The sequence below is a fragment of the Canis lupus genome, chromosome 31, assembly GCF_048164855.1.
Source record: "Canis lupus baileyi chromosome 31, mCanLup2.hap1, whole genome shotgun sequence".
Lineage (NCBI taxonomy): Eukaryota > Metazoa > Chordata > Mammalia > Carnivora > Canidae > Canis > Canis lupus.
In genome coordinates this window covers 20,777,819-20,792,620 of record NC_132868.1, presented here as the reverse complement: position 1 = coordinate 20,792,620, position 14,802 = coordinate 20,777,819, and the positions used below count along the sequence as shown (strand labels likewise).

The following is a 14,802-nucleotide window of genomic DNA, read 5'->3' as shown; positions in this document are numbered from 1 at the left end:
AGCCATCCCCGCCTCACGGTGGAGAGGGGGGTGGGTAGGAAAAAAGTCCTGTTGGATCATTCGTTTTGATCATGTTTTCTTGCACTTGGAGCACTTCTTTTGGGATCTTCGTTCTTAGATCTTCCATCGGTGACAATTTCTAAAGCACGAGGTATTGTTTTGTTTCACTGATGCTAGAAAAACAAAGCCTGTGGTAAAAGAGCAATTGATACCTCACTTATCATCCTATCAAAACTCATCCACAATCTCATTACCCAGAGGTCAACAGTGCCAATGTCTCTTTTTCTTTCCTTCTTTTTGAACAGTGCCAATGGTTTGTCATACAGGTGTTATCCCCATCTTGTGTGTTTTTTTCTATACAAAGAATTATTTTATGTATAATATAATTTAGACCATAGTGCATACACAACTTTGTCTTCTTTTTCATTTAACATTGTAACATGAGTATATTCCCACATCATTAAACGGACCTAGAGAACATAATGACTGCCTGTGATTCTCTGGCGTGTGTCATAATGTATGTAACCACTTGCTTACTATTGGGCATTTAGCTTGTTCTCAGCTGATCATTATCGTGTATGAGCAGCAATGAACTTTTGTGTTTAAAAATCTTTGGCTTTCTAGTTCTTTTCGCAAGAATGATTCTTTCTAGTAAAATCAGTGATTCACTAATAGTTTGGAAATGTTTAAAGCTCTCAGTTTTTCTGGCCAAATTGTCTATGGGGAAGACTATGCTGATTTATGTCTCTACCATTCAACCGGTGTAGGTCAGCTTGAGTATTGTTTCTTTTCTTCTGCTACTGTTTCCATTCTGACTTTTGTGAGAATTCAGATATGGGAAAATCCTCAGAACTCTTTTTAAATGTATTTTATGACTATCTGTGGTTATATCTCAACTATTCCATATGTCTAATACTTACAAACTGAAATACCTTTAGAGCCAAGCTGAATAAAATTGTCCCTTGAATTTTTTTTTTTCAGTTTCCTTAGATATAAATGTCATCATTTACCTACTGACAATGAAGAAGAAAAGAGACGATGTTTTGGTATGTTTTCCAAGAGACTTATAGCAAAGGGTGTCAAAGGGAGGCTACAGGTACTTACTGTGCCTGTTGGCACCAATTTCAACCTTGGGAAGATTTTCATATGCTAAATGCATGCACTTATCAGTGACCTTGGGTTAGTCTCACTCACCTGGCTCCCATTTCTTTGCATGCCAGTAGGGGATGGGTGTTTACTCCATTTTCTGGTCATCAGTCTCACTATTTTAATTGCTCATCTGTGCATTTATCTGTGAGGCCCACATCACTGTACTAAAACAATATTCTTAACATTTACACTGCATCTCAGAGTATTGAGGTTATCGGAGTTTTGTTAAAGCAAGAAGAACAGGCCCAAGGGCCTAAGGGCCAGAAGAGGGTCAACAACCTGCAGGACGTGGCAGCAGAGCGCTGGGCAGAGCTTGCTGGGTGGAGTCCCCATGCGGCTGGTGGCGGGGTTCTCAAGATGGCAGCTAGGATGGCTCCAGGTCCTCTGAAGTGGTCAATAGGGCTCTCCACTAGGGCAGCGATGCATCTGAGATATTCCAAGGCAGATTCCGCATTTATAATTACCAACCAGAAGCCAAGACAAGAAGGATCACGGCAAGCTGAGGTCAGTTGCTGGGGGTTGGTTGTGTCTGGGCCCTGCAGGCAGACACAAGTCTTAGAGGGGAAGGGTAGAGCTAGAAAGGGGTGCAATACCAAGTCAAGCTTTGAGATCTGAGGTGAGAGGCAGAAACTCAGCCTCTCACAAAGCAGAGCATGACAAGTGTACGTCAGCAGAAGCCAGAGGGACAATTGGTTTTCGAGGGGAGGAGGTGACAGTGGTTGGTGCTTTAATCGCTGGGCTGGATTTCTGGCTCTGCCCTTTTTGATACTTAAAGAGCCTAGGCCCTGAGAGGCCGAGCATTAGTTTCTGATAAGCCTGGTGTTTCTTCATTCATATGGGCAATTGAACAAATGTTTATCGAACACCCACTATCTGTGATATCAGGTGCCTGGATGCAGAGTGACGAGAAGACACAATCTGCCCTAAAGGAGCTCACCTTGACTCATGTGGCCCGGTAACGTCTGATCAGCCAAGAAGTATAGATTATTATATAAAAGTATCATAACGTTTGTCTTGTGGAGACAGACTGGAATTTATTTCTGCAACGTAAAACATCGGTAGAATGCAAATTACCCCTGTCCAAGGACCCATCAGGGTTTTTGTGAAGGTAACTTAGCCCAGTTGCCCTGGGAGTGATTTGGAAAAGCCCTTTGTACTTGGTGCCAGCCCATCAAAATTGGAAGATGTGGGCCTAAGTACAGCATGGCATAATTTATTAAATCGTAGTGACCAGCAGTGATTACCTACTCCCTTTCTTTGGGTGGAGAAAGGATTCTAAAAGCTTTCCCCCAATCCTGCCTACAAAACTACGACCTGGCTCTGTAGATCTAAACCCTGAAAAGAAAGGGCATCTGAGGGGATCAATGGGGAAAGAGTAGGGCCTGGATTAGGGTGAGGCAAAGGAGAGGGTGAAGGTGCACAATTTAAGGAGGTGCTCATCCTCAGGGTTGCATCTCTTTGCATTTTATATCCTAGGCCTCTCCTGTTTACACTTTAGACCCAGCACTGGGGAAGGGGCATGATCTCAACCCAGCACAGAAAGAAAAGTTTGCACTTCATCACATCTTCCTACTGTTTCAGGGAAAGTTCTTTTATCACTCAGGGTGGTGATGCTATGCGTGAAGTCCGCCTCAAGAACACAGTAATCCTCGGGGTAAGCTTTTCATTATCACAAAAGAAACTCCTGGGAACCTTCCATTCTCTTTTGTTTGAAGGAAAACTTCCTATATTCTTACTGTTACTGTGGCCTTGACACCCATGCAAACTCCCTGTCTCACAAAAGACAGAGTTAACCACTGTAGGGTCAAAGAAAAGTTGGGGAGATTGGGCTTTCTGAGGCTGGAATAACTTCTCCTCAGGAAAATATCATCTTCACTAAAAATAATGTTAGGGACTCCTTTTTCTGTGGAAAGCATTGTGCTTTTATTGTCATAACTTCATGGGACCTATTCTATTCTCATCTTTTCCTCCTTTACAGGAAGACACAAGGGCTCAGAGAGGTTTTTGCAACTTGACCACATCAGACACTGACGAAGCCTGGGTTTAGCTCAATCATTTTTCTTCCTATTAACCCCAAACCAAAGAAAGCCAAGAAGGTTGACTGGTGTGTGTTGCCTATAAGTGAGCAACTCGTTATTCTTAATAATAGAAAACACGGCTATGTGTTGTAGTTGAAGAAAGGTGGAAAAAAAAAGAAAAATGTATTGGTTTTGGTTAACAATGAAAAGAATAAATTAGTTTATTCTCATAATTTCAGTCAGTGGAAAATATCTGGAAATCAGTTTTGCAGAAGAGACTTTGACCTATTGACTTTAGTGATGACTCAGCTGGTGTTGAAATTATCTTGACTTCAGGCTTAGAAGGTAAATAAAAGGTAAGTTATTACATTATTTCTGGTTAAATGTTTTCCAGGGGGATGCAAGTCAATGCAGAAAATCACATCCATTTCTTCTACTGGTTTCTGTCATCACCTTTTGAGATCTTCAAAACAAGGTGAGTAGTACTTTCAGACAAGAAGCAAGATGAGAGGCGAAACGATCATCTTCTAATGAGGCCTCTGCTGTGCCTTCTGGGGCTCTTGAACATGGAGATGTTCAGAAGAGCTGTGCTTTACCATTGGAGGGTCAAATGATTCTAGGGAGGCCACTGGAGTCAAGTAACTCATTGCACCTTAGAAAATGGGGGCACTTCTTTATCTATCATGTAGATCCCTGGGGTTGGAATGGCTCCTCTCAACAGCGAATGAATATCTTAGATTCTGTAGATCCATTTATTGCCTTGAATAGAGTATTCTCTGGGCACACATTCATTAAATTCAAAGCTATTTCTTGGACACCTATGTTGTGCTAGGTGCTAAGGATGCACAGATGGGAGGTACAGTTCTTGTCCTCAGATGGTCACCACTGGGTCAGGCTCTACAGCACTATGTTGGTTATTATGAACACATGAGAGAAGTGTAAGCTATTCCTGCCCTTGGCCTGTGTTAAATCCTGAGGAATGCAATCCCTGAGTTGGAAGGGTTCTTACACTATAGCAATGTCTTTGTCACTTTTAATCTCATATTCCCAGCACCTGCCTCCTGCCCAGCACAGATTGCGCCCCTCATCCATGACCACTGACCAAGAGGTTCTAGGGCAGGTTCCCACTCAGCTCAGAGGCACCCTTCAGTGTGTGGTGTCTGCTTGAGGACATTTAGATACAAGAATCTCTCCACCACACTGGCAGTCCATCCTATTGTGGAATCACTCTAGTTACTAGGAGGCTTTTCCTTTATATTGAGTCAACACTTGCCTACCTTATAACCTCACCAATGGACCCAGATTCTCCCCCAGGATCTACATAGACTAAGTCAATTCTCTGGTCTGTATGTTGGGTTTTAGGTATTTAGATGCATCTACGTTGTATCCTGCCACCCTTTTCTGATCTTCATCATCTCTTTATCATGTACTTCTCAGGTGACTTAGTTTTGAGACTACCTCATCACCTTATTGAATAGGGAAGTCTGGCACCAGTGGTTAAAAATAGGATGAATCATCCTATGATTGGGGGTCAAGTGAATTTCATAGGGATCTGAGTGGAGATGGACTTGTGCATGCACCTGTGTGCACAGGTGAAGGATAATTCAGCAACTCCTAGGTGAGGAGATAGGCCACTTGCCACTCATAGGATAGTAGGAGGATTTATCCTGGTTTCTAGGGGCTTATCTGGACTTTCAACCAGAGTTACAATGAGACCAAGAAGCAGAGAGGCCATTCTTTTCCATAGATTGCTTTGATTAGACTTCTTGAAAGTTGAGAGGGAAAATGTATGAGGCTAGTTAGCAGGAGACCTGTCAGAGTGGAAAAAGTTTCCATTCATCTTGAATCTGACAAAGCTCTCCGTTGATAGCATGTCTTCACTACTTGATATCTGATCTGTAGAAGTCATGTAGTGATATGGAACATCATTGCTTCTGGTGCTCTTGTTAGAGCATTAGAAGGCCACAATTTGAAACATAGAAAGTGCCAATCATAGGGCCAGGGAAGGTAATGTGGGCAACTTTCTCTTTCTATGTTGGGTTGTGCAACACGCAGCCAAATCATTCAGCAGGTTAAGCAACAATTGAGCCTCCGGGACTCAGATTCTAATGGAGTCTAAGGCAGTGTGAGGATGGATACTAGCAAGAAGGTAAAACTGAGTAAGATGGAGAGGGGCCAGATTGGCTGGGGTGGGGCAGGGACAGGGAAGACATGGGAGCAGTGTAGCTTGATTAGGAAACCTATATTTATTTTTATTTTTTATTGGAGTTCAATTTGCCAACATATAGCATATCAACCAGTGCTCATCCCATCAAGTGCCCCCCTCAGTGCCCGCCACCCAGTCACCCCAATCCCCCGCCCTCCTCCCCTTCCACTAGCCCTAGTTTCCCAGAGTTAGGAGTCTCTCATGTTCTGCCTCCCTCTCTGATATTTCCCATTCATTTTCTCTCCTTTTCCCTTATTCCGTTTCACTGTTTTTTATATTCCCCAAATGAATGAGACCATATAATGTTTGTCTTTCTCCGATGGACTTATTTCACTCAGCATAATACCCTCCAGTTCCATCCACGTCGAAGTAAATGGTGGGTATTCGTTGTTTTTAATGGCTGAGGAATATTACATTGCATACATAGACCACATCTTCTTTATCCATTCATCTGTCGATGGGCACCAAGGCTCCTTCCACAGTTTGGAAGCCTACATTTAAAGAAAGGACTGACCCTGGTGCCATGATTTACTAGCTGTGTGACCTAACTAGAGATTTGATCTTGCTAAGCCTTAGCTTCTTTATCTGTGAAACATAGGCAGTAAAGCCTGACTAGTAGGGATGTGGGAAGGATTTAATGAGAATGTTTGCAAATTCTCAGCCTTGGGCGGTACACAGTGAACTATCAATAGATGGGGGCTCTTAATAAACCCAATGGCACAGTGGCACTGAATGCAAAAAGTGGTCCCGTGGGGGAATACAACGAGACCAAGATATGGTCTCTGCCTTCAATTAGCCTATACAGAGGCAGCATAGCCCAGTTACTAAGAGTAAGCACTCCTTAATTTTATCATCTTTGGCAAATTCCTTAACCTCTCTGAGTTAGTTCACTCATCTGTAAAAAGGCACAATAATAGCAACACATACTTCAAATGATTTGATCTTGCTAAGATTTGATCTTGCATTAAGTGAGATAGTACACTTAATATTCCTGCATCAGTTAAATATCTATATTACCACTTAGTCACAAGAAAGAAATAGAACAGGTGGAGAGTGTGACTGCATTTTTTGCACCAGCATGCTGGCAGAGAGAATCATGTGTTGGAAACATCTGGCAACAGGAAGGAACAGAAAGACAAAGGGAGATGTAGTGGTGTTGTGGAAAACAACCAATGGATTCTTCTTTGTTCCTGGTGCTAGTGGCCAATCCAGAAAATCAACAAGGCAGGACCTAAGGACAAGGGGCAATAAGCCTAGGGCTGAGTGGCTGGGGGCTCAGGGAGCAGTGCCCTCAACTAAGTGCTAGAGAGGTGGAGTGCCAGACATGTAGATGCTGGGGAGCCAAACTCCGCTCAGGCAGGGCGGGCAGCTCAGGAGGTTCCCTAGGAGGGGACTTGAATAGCCATTTAACCAATCACATTTGTCAAGTGGGCATCACAGTTTCCCCAGAGTGTCCCAGTGTAGTCATCTGGCCAGCTAGCTGGGTGAGTATCCCGTGCAGTGGTGTGGGGCTTCGCACTTTGAAGGGCCCTGCACTTGATGTAACGCTCTGCAGTAGCCATCCTGAAAATTCTTAGTCAGTTTTGAACAGGGAGCCCTGTGCCTTCACCTTGCATTGAGCCAGGAAATCATGTAGCCGGCCCTATTAACTGTAAGTGGTACATAAGAGGAATCCAGTGCTATCAGCATTCACAGGAGAAGGGGAGACTCATTCCCAGCTGAGCGTGGGCAGGGGAGAGGAAAGAGGGAGTCATGGTTGAGGACACATTTTGAGTTTGACCCTGAAGGAAGGACAGGTTTCAGACAGGTAGAAATGAGGGTATGGCTGTCTGGTTGGAAGAAGTGTATTGGCCAAGTCAAGAGGTAGAGATGGGTTGGCTGTGTTTAGGGAATGGTTAGAACCCTTGTAAACGTGGAGTGCCTGTTCCCGAGGGGCTCACATGGACTCCTTTAAGGGCAGTGCCATGCTCAGCTGACCTTCCAGAGGGCAGCCTTTTTCCAAGGCCTTTCTTAGACTTTCTTAGACTTTCCTCCAAATTCTGCTAGCTGCCTGTCCAACTAGTAAGTGAATTCTAGTCATGTTACTCATTAAAACCAGAAAGAAAAAAAAAAAAAGAAAAAGAAATCAAGGGATGGGGTAGGGATGGGAAGAGGCAAATATAACAAATAATCAAATAGAAATTCTTAACTAAAAAGAATGGCTATTGAAATAAAAAAATAAAAATACTTAAATAAGTAAAATAATAGATCAAATACAGACCAAGAGAAAAATTCAATCTGGAATCCCCATGGTCTAACTTGTCTTCTCTCTGTCTTTTATGTCTATCTTTCAATGCAAATTCTGTGTAGGGATTTGCATAGAAGACAAACAGTGGAGGTGGAATTCTGACCGGGGTCCATGTCTTGTCATCTGCCCACTACCCCACATGGTCATGGCCCCCATTTTATTCCATGGCACTGGGTTGCCCCAACCAGAGGCCTGGGATGCCCCAGAAAACAGTGCAGGTGTTGGCATTTATAAGATTACCTAGAGTCATACCCTGGCAGCACAGATAAGGGACAACATGAAAGAAAAAACATAGTTTCTCTTTTAAACATCTGTTTCTTCCTCGACCTTATCCTAAAATTGGCATTTAAAATTTTCTTTCTGTGAACACATGGATCGTGAATGTATTGATTTTGTTGTATGCCAGTGTGATTTGCATAAGTACTAAGGTTGGCTACTTGATCAACATGCTTTGATTTTTCTTTGATTGATTTTTCGATTTTTCTTTTCCAATATAAATGCCCCATGGTTTCTAAAAGTTGGAGCTTCCTCTCTTAAATTAAATGGGACAGAGTTACATAGATAGCTAGTAGGTTTTGTGTGGCTCCAGAGCCTCAGCTTCCTCCTAGGCTGTGTTGCCGTGTGTCTGAAGACGGGTGGGATAGACACCAGGACACCATGTGGAGGAGGGGTGGGGGCCCTTCTGGGGCAGAACCCACCTCCCCGGAGCAGAGCCAGGACTGAAAGGCCTGCCTGGTACTGAAGCGTCCTCCCTGGTCAAAGGGAACAACAAAATATTGTCTGTCACTGAGCTCTGTCTCCCGCCTGGCCCTGCTTTGAACTCATTATCTGAGCCCTATTATGAGAAAGAACCGAAGAGGGGCTGTCCCCAGAAGACCTCAGGAAGTTTAGGCATTTCTGTTTCGATGCCTGTTGACAGCCTATAACATAGAAAAGCAAAGAGACCTTCCTGAACTGTCCACATGGAACTCACTTCGGCCCTGGGTGCTGCTCCATGACCACCCCCAGGCCAGGGAGGGCGGTGCCGGCCAAGGGGACAAGGGCGGGGGTGCCTGGGGACAGGAGCCCTGAGTGACAGCAGTGCTCTCCTGCAGCCCGTGATTTGATCACCGTGAGAGCAAACGGTGCCCTCTCACTCCGAGTCGCTAATACACGGTATTATTTTGAGAAGTGAACAGAGAAGATGACATTTAACAAAAGACATCTGGGCATATCACATTTAAAAAGGAATAGGAGCTGGTTACCCAGGAAGGTTGAAACCAGCAGAGACCACGCGTGATCAGGAGCTGGGGGTGGGGGGGTGGGGGTGGATGGCAGCATTATCTCTTTGTATAAAATCCAAAACTAACAGTTCAAGGTTGATTTACTTTCTGATGTAATAAAATGTAGGTCTAAAGTCAGTTTGTTGTTCTTGTGGCTTCTGTCCATGAGCTCAAAGACAAGTCTGGGGAAACATTACTGACGGGGGAGCCTGGGACAGGGTGGGCTGCAGGGTGGGGGGCGCAGCCCCGAGCTCCATCTGCGCTCCCTTTGCTTCCATTTGACCTATTGCTGTCGGATCGGCAGGACGGCAGGACAGCAGGAGGGCAGGACAGGACGGTGAAGGCTAGGCCATGTCCCCACCTTTCCCTGCGCTGCAGTCAGGCCACCCTGAGCTCCCCCACCCCAGCCCCCAGTAGCACCAGTAGCAGTGGAAGCCCCCGGTGCCTGCCAGCCTGCACCCTGCCTCCGCTCTGCTCCTGCAGGGTGTCACCAACGCCCTTGGGGCCACTTCCCCACCGCAGCCCCCACGGCCCAGTTTGTGCTGTGAAAGGCAGGGGCAGGGCCTAGCGATGAGCCGCACGTGGAGAGGCGCTTGGACCCGCTCAAAGGAGGTGTGTGCAGGGGAGGGATGATGGCCCCAGGTGCTTCCCGTGTGCCCGTGCCCCAGGGGACTGGCAGGCGGCCCGCGCCCCGGGAAGCTCTGCGTTGGCAGGGGTCTGAGTTGAAGGGCTGGCTGGTGGGGAGCCTGCGGCGGGAACAAGCCTGCACCCCCACCGGCCCTGGCTGGGCTCCTCCTCCAGGGGCTGGCGCCTGGGCATCCCTGGTTCCCAGGGCCACCAAAGGTCATGCGCATTGCGGCTGCTTAATAAGGGTGTGATGAACCAATACTGTTTTCCTCGCCTGTTTGCCTTTGACAAAGTCTGCAATTAGTCCTAATCGGGTGGTTTTTTTTTTTTTTTTCTTTTTAAAGATTTTATTTATGTATTCATGAGAGACACAGGCAGAGGAAGAAGCAGGATCCCTGCAGGGAGCCCGATGCAGGACCCGACCCGGGACCTCGGGATCACGCCCTCAGCCAAAGGGAGATGCTCGACCACGGAGCCACCCAGGCGCCCCCCGTCCTGCCTGTTTACATCAAATTAAGTCTGTGAAGTTTTCCACAGTCCAGCTCCCTCCTTCCCTTGGATGTGATGCTGCCCACCCCTTCCCTACCCCGGACACCAGTGGGCTTGTCTCAGGCTTGACCAGGGCACGCCGCGCCCCTGCCTGGGCCGGACGGGACTGGGGAGCTGAAATGACCCTGGAACAAACTGGAAACCCGGCAGCCATGGGTCCAAATTTCCAGGCAGGACTCCTTAGTGCTCGGGGGGGCGCCACAGCCCCGTCCCCGCCACGGTAGACAGCGCCCTCCCGTGGAAAGAAGGAGACCGTGCGGGGCGGAGCTTCCCCCTCGGGAGGGGGCCCCAGGGACCAGCCGGCAGGTGCTTGCTGTCCTCAGAGCCCGCTGTGTTCTTTTTTTTTTTTTTAAGATTTTATTTATTTATTCATGAGACACACAGAGAGAGAGAGAGAGAGAGAGGCAGAGACACAGGCAGAGGAAGAAGCAGGCTCCACGCAGGGAGCCCGACGTGGGACTCGATCCGGGGTCTCCAAGGTCACGCCCTGGGCTGAAGGCGGCGCTAAACTGCAGAGCCGTCCAGGCTGCTGTTCTAAACGCAGTACTACTGTTCACGGAAACGGCTAATGCAATTATGATGTAAAATTAAAACCCTTAGTATGTGTCTTAAGACGATGCCTGGCTCAAGACTCACAAACCAAATAACCACACAAGCAAAAACAAAACAAAACAAAACAGACAAAAAGAGAATAGAACAAGCAAACATTGGAGAACTGCACCAACATACAATCAGAAAAAAATAATGTAATTTCAACCACATGAACGTCATCGGAAAATATGCTTTCACATTTATATGGTGGGATAGAATTTTCAGAACAGACTCTCAGTTTACTGCCTAAATGAAAAGATGAAGAAGATTGAGAAAAAGATGCAATAAATATCTCCTCTCCACCATCCTGCAAGCACACGCCTTTCCTGAATCGAAACGAATGGCTAACATTGCTTCTGCAGAGCAGAAATAAACATGTGTCTTGGCTGCTAAGTGATACAAAGAACATTAACAGCCTTTAATTATCTTCCTAGTGGGAACTTTTTCTACTTTACGTAAAAGTTCTATATGTGTGGAAATAAGTAAATATATAACGAAGTATGATTTTCATGAGGAGGTTGTAAGGTTGTAAAGGCCACGTTGCTAACCTTACGGAAAGGTTCGAAGTAACGGAAGAAGTATCAGTCTGTCTTTCCCCCGGTAACACCAGAGGCCTGAAGCTAAGACTGGTCTTTAAAATCTTGTAAATATATAGTGGCCATTTCAGTATCTCTTATCAGGGTGTTGACCTCATATTGAACTTTAAACATTTTTTAGAATTTGCCTAAACATCCAAGTATCATGGGTCGAACCATATCAATTGACAGTGAGAGTGAGGCTGCCGAATCAGGAATAGCCCGCCCCAAGAACTTCCACTGTGGTCCTGAGCTGACAAGTTTGGGGTGATTCTCCTTCTTTGAGAAGAAGCCCTTTCGGATGGCAATGTGCTACTGGTATCTATAAATTAAGGCATTTCCGAATTGTCGTAAATGGAATATTTTAGTCTTAAGGTTTTTGGGTTACTTGAATTTTTTTTTTTAATTGAGCTTTCCTTTTTTTTTTTTTTTAAGATTTTATTTATTTATTTATTCATTCATGAGAGACACACACAGAGAGGCAGAGACACAGGCAGAGAGCCCATGCAGGGAGCCCGACGTGGGACTCGATCCTGGGTCTCCAGGATCACGCCGTGGGCTGAAGGCGGCGCTAAACCGCTGAGCCACCAGAGGATCCCTGAGCTTTATTTCTGCTATTTGCCCTTTCATTTTTGTATATCAAGTTTTCATTATACTTAAAACTGTATCTTGAAACGTTGTGAACTGACTTGCTGTATTTGCACTTTGAACTATTGAAATAAATGTGATTTTTTGGTCTGATTAAAAAAAAAAAGAAAAAAGAATTTAAAAGATACTTTTAGAGGACTTTAAGTCCAGCACCATGTAAAGGGCCTATATATTCTTAGCATAAATGGATACAGTTATTCATTAAAAAATGGATGACTGGGAAATGAAAGGCAATGAAGTGTTTAATTTAGTCAGATAGTCAGCACAGGCAATAATTCCTTCAATGTCATAAGCCAGGTGAATATAGAACTTTTACCAAAGAAAAGAACTTTCTCCCTCTGCCCCTATAGAATCGTGCAAAGTGGAATGTTGTTTCCAAGACATGCCAATCTTTGAACAGGCCCGGGAGTGGCACGCCAGCGCTGGGCCCACTTCTGCACACACCTGCCCTGTACTAGTTGACCTTGGCCCTGCTTCCCTGGGCCTCCGTGCTCATTTCTCAGGGACTCCTCCTCCAGGGAACATTCTCAGGACTCAGCCTAGCGCTAGCGCCTCCAGTCCCTTCTGCTGCCCCTCTGCACTGGCTCACATCAATGACATGAGCTGCAGGGGCTTGTGTGCAAGCGGCCCCTCCAGTGCTGGGACCTTAGGCTGACCGACCATCCCGGTTTGCCCAAGACTAAGGGGTTTCTGCGATGTGGGACTTCCAGTGCCAAAACGGGAAACGCGTCCCAGGCACAGAGGGAGGAGTCGGTCATCCTCGTGCTGGTGGGAGTCACACGGAGTACTGTGAGTCTTGCCTTTCGCAGCTGCGGGAGCAAAGACCCGAGAAATCTGAGGCTTCCTGCTGTGTAAATGCCAGTTGGCTCATCACAGATGGGCGCTGGAGACACCTGCCTTTATTTCTCGTGAGGCCCTGCGGGTGCCTTGCCCCCCCCCCCTTTACTATTTAGTACACATCCCTCCTAGTACGTTCGGCAGAAATCCTTCAGCAGATACTCCTGTTTGGTTTCTAGTGAGTGTGGCGGATGGGGGGTGGGGGAGGGTTGTCACAGGTCAGAAATCCACACCTGTGGCAGGTCAATGAATGTTTTCCCCTGTTTGACATTGGGGAAAGACAACCTGTCAGTGTTTCAAAAAATATGATGTTTTACCAGAAATGCAAATCACTTCAAAAACAGTTCAGTCATATTTATTATGTAATAGCAATAATAACTCTTAGTCCAGGCTGTTATAACAAATCACCATGACTGATGCTTTAAACAACAAACATTTATTTCTCACAGTTCTAGAGGCTGGGAAGACCAAGGTCAAGGCGTTGGCAGGTCCAGTGAGGGCTCGTTTCCTGGCTCACGGATGGCCATCTTCTCGTGTCCTCACGTCGTGGAGGGAACATCTCTCTCAGGTGTCTTCTTAGAAGGGCACTCATCGCATTCAGGAGAGTTCCACCTTCATGACCTAATTACCTCCCAAGAGCCCTCTGAATCACCACTGAACACCATCATACTAGGGATCAGGTCTATGACGTTTTGGAGCGGGGGCACATTCACTCCATAGCAATAACTCATATTTAAAGAGTGTTTGTGGGGCACGCTTGGGTGGCTGAGTCGGTTAAATGTCTGACTCTTGATTTCAGCTCAGGTCACGATCTCAGGGACATGAGGTTGACCCCGAGCAGGGCTCTGCTCTGAGCATGGAGCCTGCTTAAGATTCTCTCTCTCGCTCTCTAAAAAAAATAATGAATGCTTGCTACACACCAGGTACTGTGGTAAGTTTCAAATACATCATGTTGTTTGTCAGAATCAGGTAGGGGAGGAGACTGAAGCTCAGAGAGGTTACGATATTTATCTGGGGTCACAGAGTTGATAATTGGCAGAGCCAGGATTTGAATCCAGTCTCACTGCACACAGTCCACACTTGGACTCAGAACTGCAGACTTGGGGCTAAGCATGCACGATCATGCTTTGCTCAAGCTGAGCAAACACCTGAGAACACCACAGGTTCACAGACTGCAACTGGGGCACATCAGGCAGGCTGTCTTCTTCCTGGACCTGCATCTAGATCACTGAGGAGACTCTCAGTTTCTACAGCAAGCGTTAAATAAAAGATATCTGTGGACTCTAGGCATTGCCCCAAGTTTGGCCAGAGAATCTGAAATGCCATGATCCATCTGGATTCATATGCTGCCACCGAAATTCCAGGGACATGCCCATGGGGAATAGCCTGTAGCTACTTCTCAGCTCAGCCAGTTCCTCTTGAAAGTGAGCCACAGTGATAAAGTCTTGGCTTGAAACTTCAGACTTACCCTAAGGTTTGTGCTTCAAAGGCCACCGAAGAAATAAAAAACCCAGTGTGGTATTTTGAGTTTGGGTTTGCATCCCCTTTGATCAAATCCTCTGCGTGCTGGAGCAGACTGCTTGGGTTCAAATGCTGGCCCTACCACTTGGGAGCTGGGAGATGGAACTGAATTTGCTTATCTGTACACAGAGATTAACAGCCTCTCTTCCATATAACTGAGTTCATCCGTATGAAGTACTTGAACAGAACCTGGTCCATAGAAGCACTCCATAAATATTTTTTACTCAGTAAGAAGGCACGTTTTCACTGTTCCTCACTTGATAACTGTGATAGATAGAACCTTCTGGCTTAAAGAGAACATCCATATGACTGCTATACCCTCCCAAGCTAAAGAACCCTCTCTGCAAGGTTCCTGGACAGATGCTCTCTTTAGCTTACTTGGTAGGGACTAGCTGTCTCAGGGACCAGCACTTCAACTGTGGGTGGTGCTAACTTCTGGCATTAGTTACACCATAGTGCAAAAAAGCTTGGGCTTTGGAACCTGGTTTTAAGATCTCCCCATCATGTCTACCACCACTATTCTGCCCTAATA

At 45.9% G+C, this 14,802-nt stretch overlaps 1 long non-coding RNA gene across 3 annotated transcripts; it reads left to right on the top strand.

Moving 5' to 3' along the window:
- The first annotated feature begins 980 nt into the window (after positions 1-980).
- On the top strand, positions 981-11,210 carry LOC140622151 (uncharacterized). 3 transcript variants are annotated; one of them, XR_012021854.1, is made up of 5 exons: positions 981-1,046; positions 2,035-2,257; positions 2,731-2,803; positions 3,562-3,642; positions 8,755-8,942. It is a non-coding gene; the product is annotated as an uncharacterized lncRNA (long non-coding RNA). The 3 variants fall into 3 exon arrangements; XR_012021853.1 differs by lacking the exons at positions 981-1,046; positions 8,755-8,942 and adding an exon at positions 9,894-11,210 and having other exon boundaries at positions 1,856-2,257; XR_012021852.1 differs by lacking the exon at positions 981-1,046 and having other exon boundaries at positions 1,856-2,257.
- Positions 11,211-14,802: the final 3,592 nt, after the last annotated feature.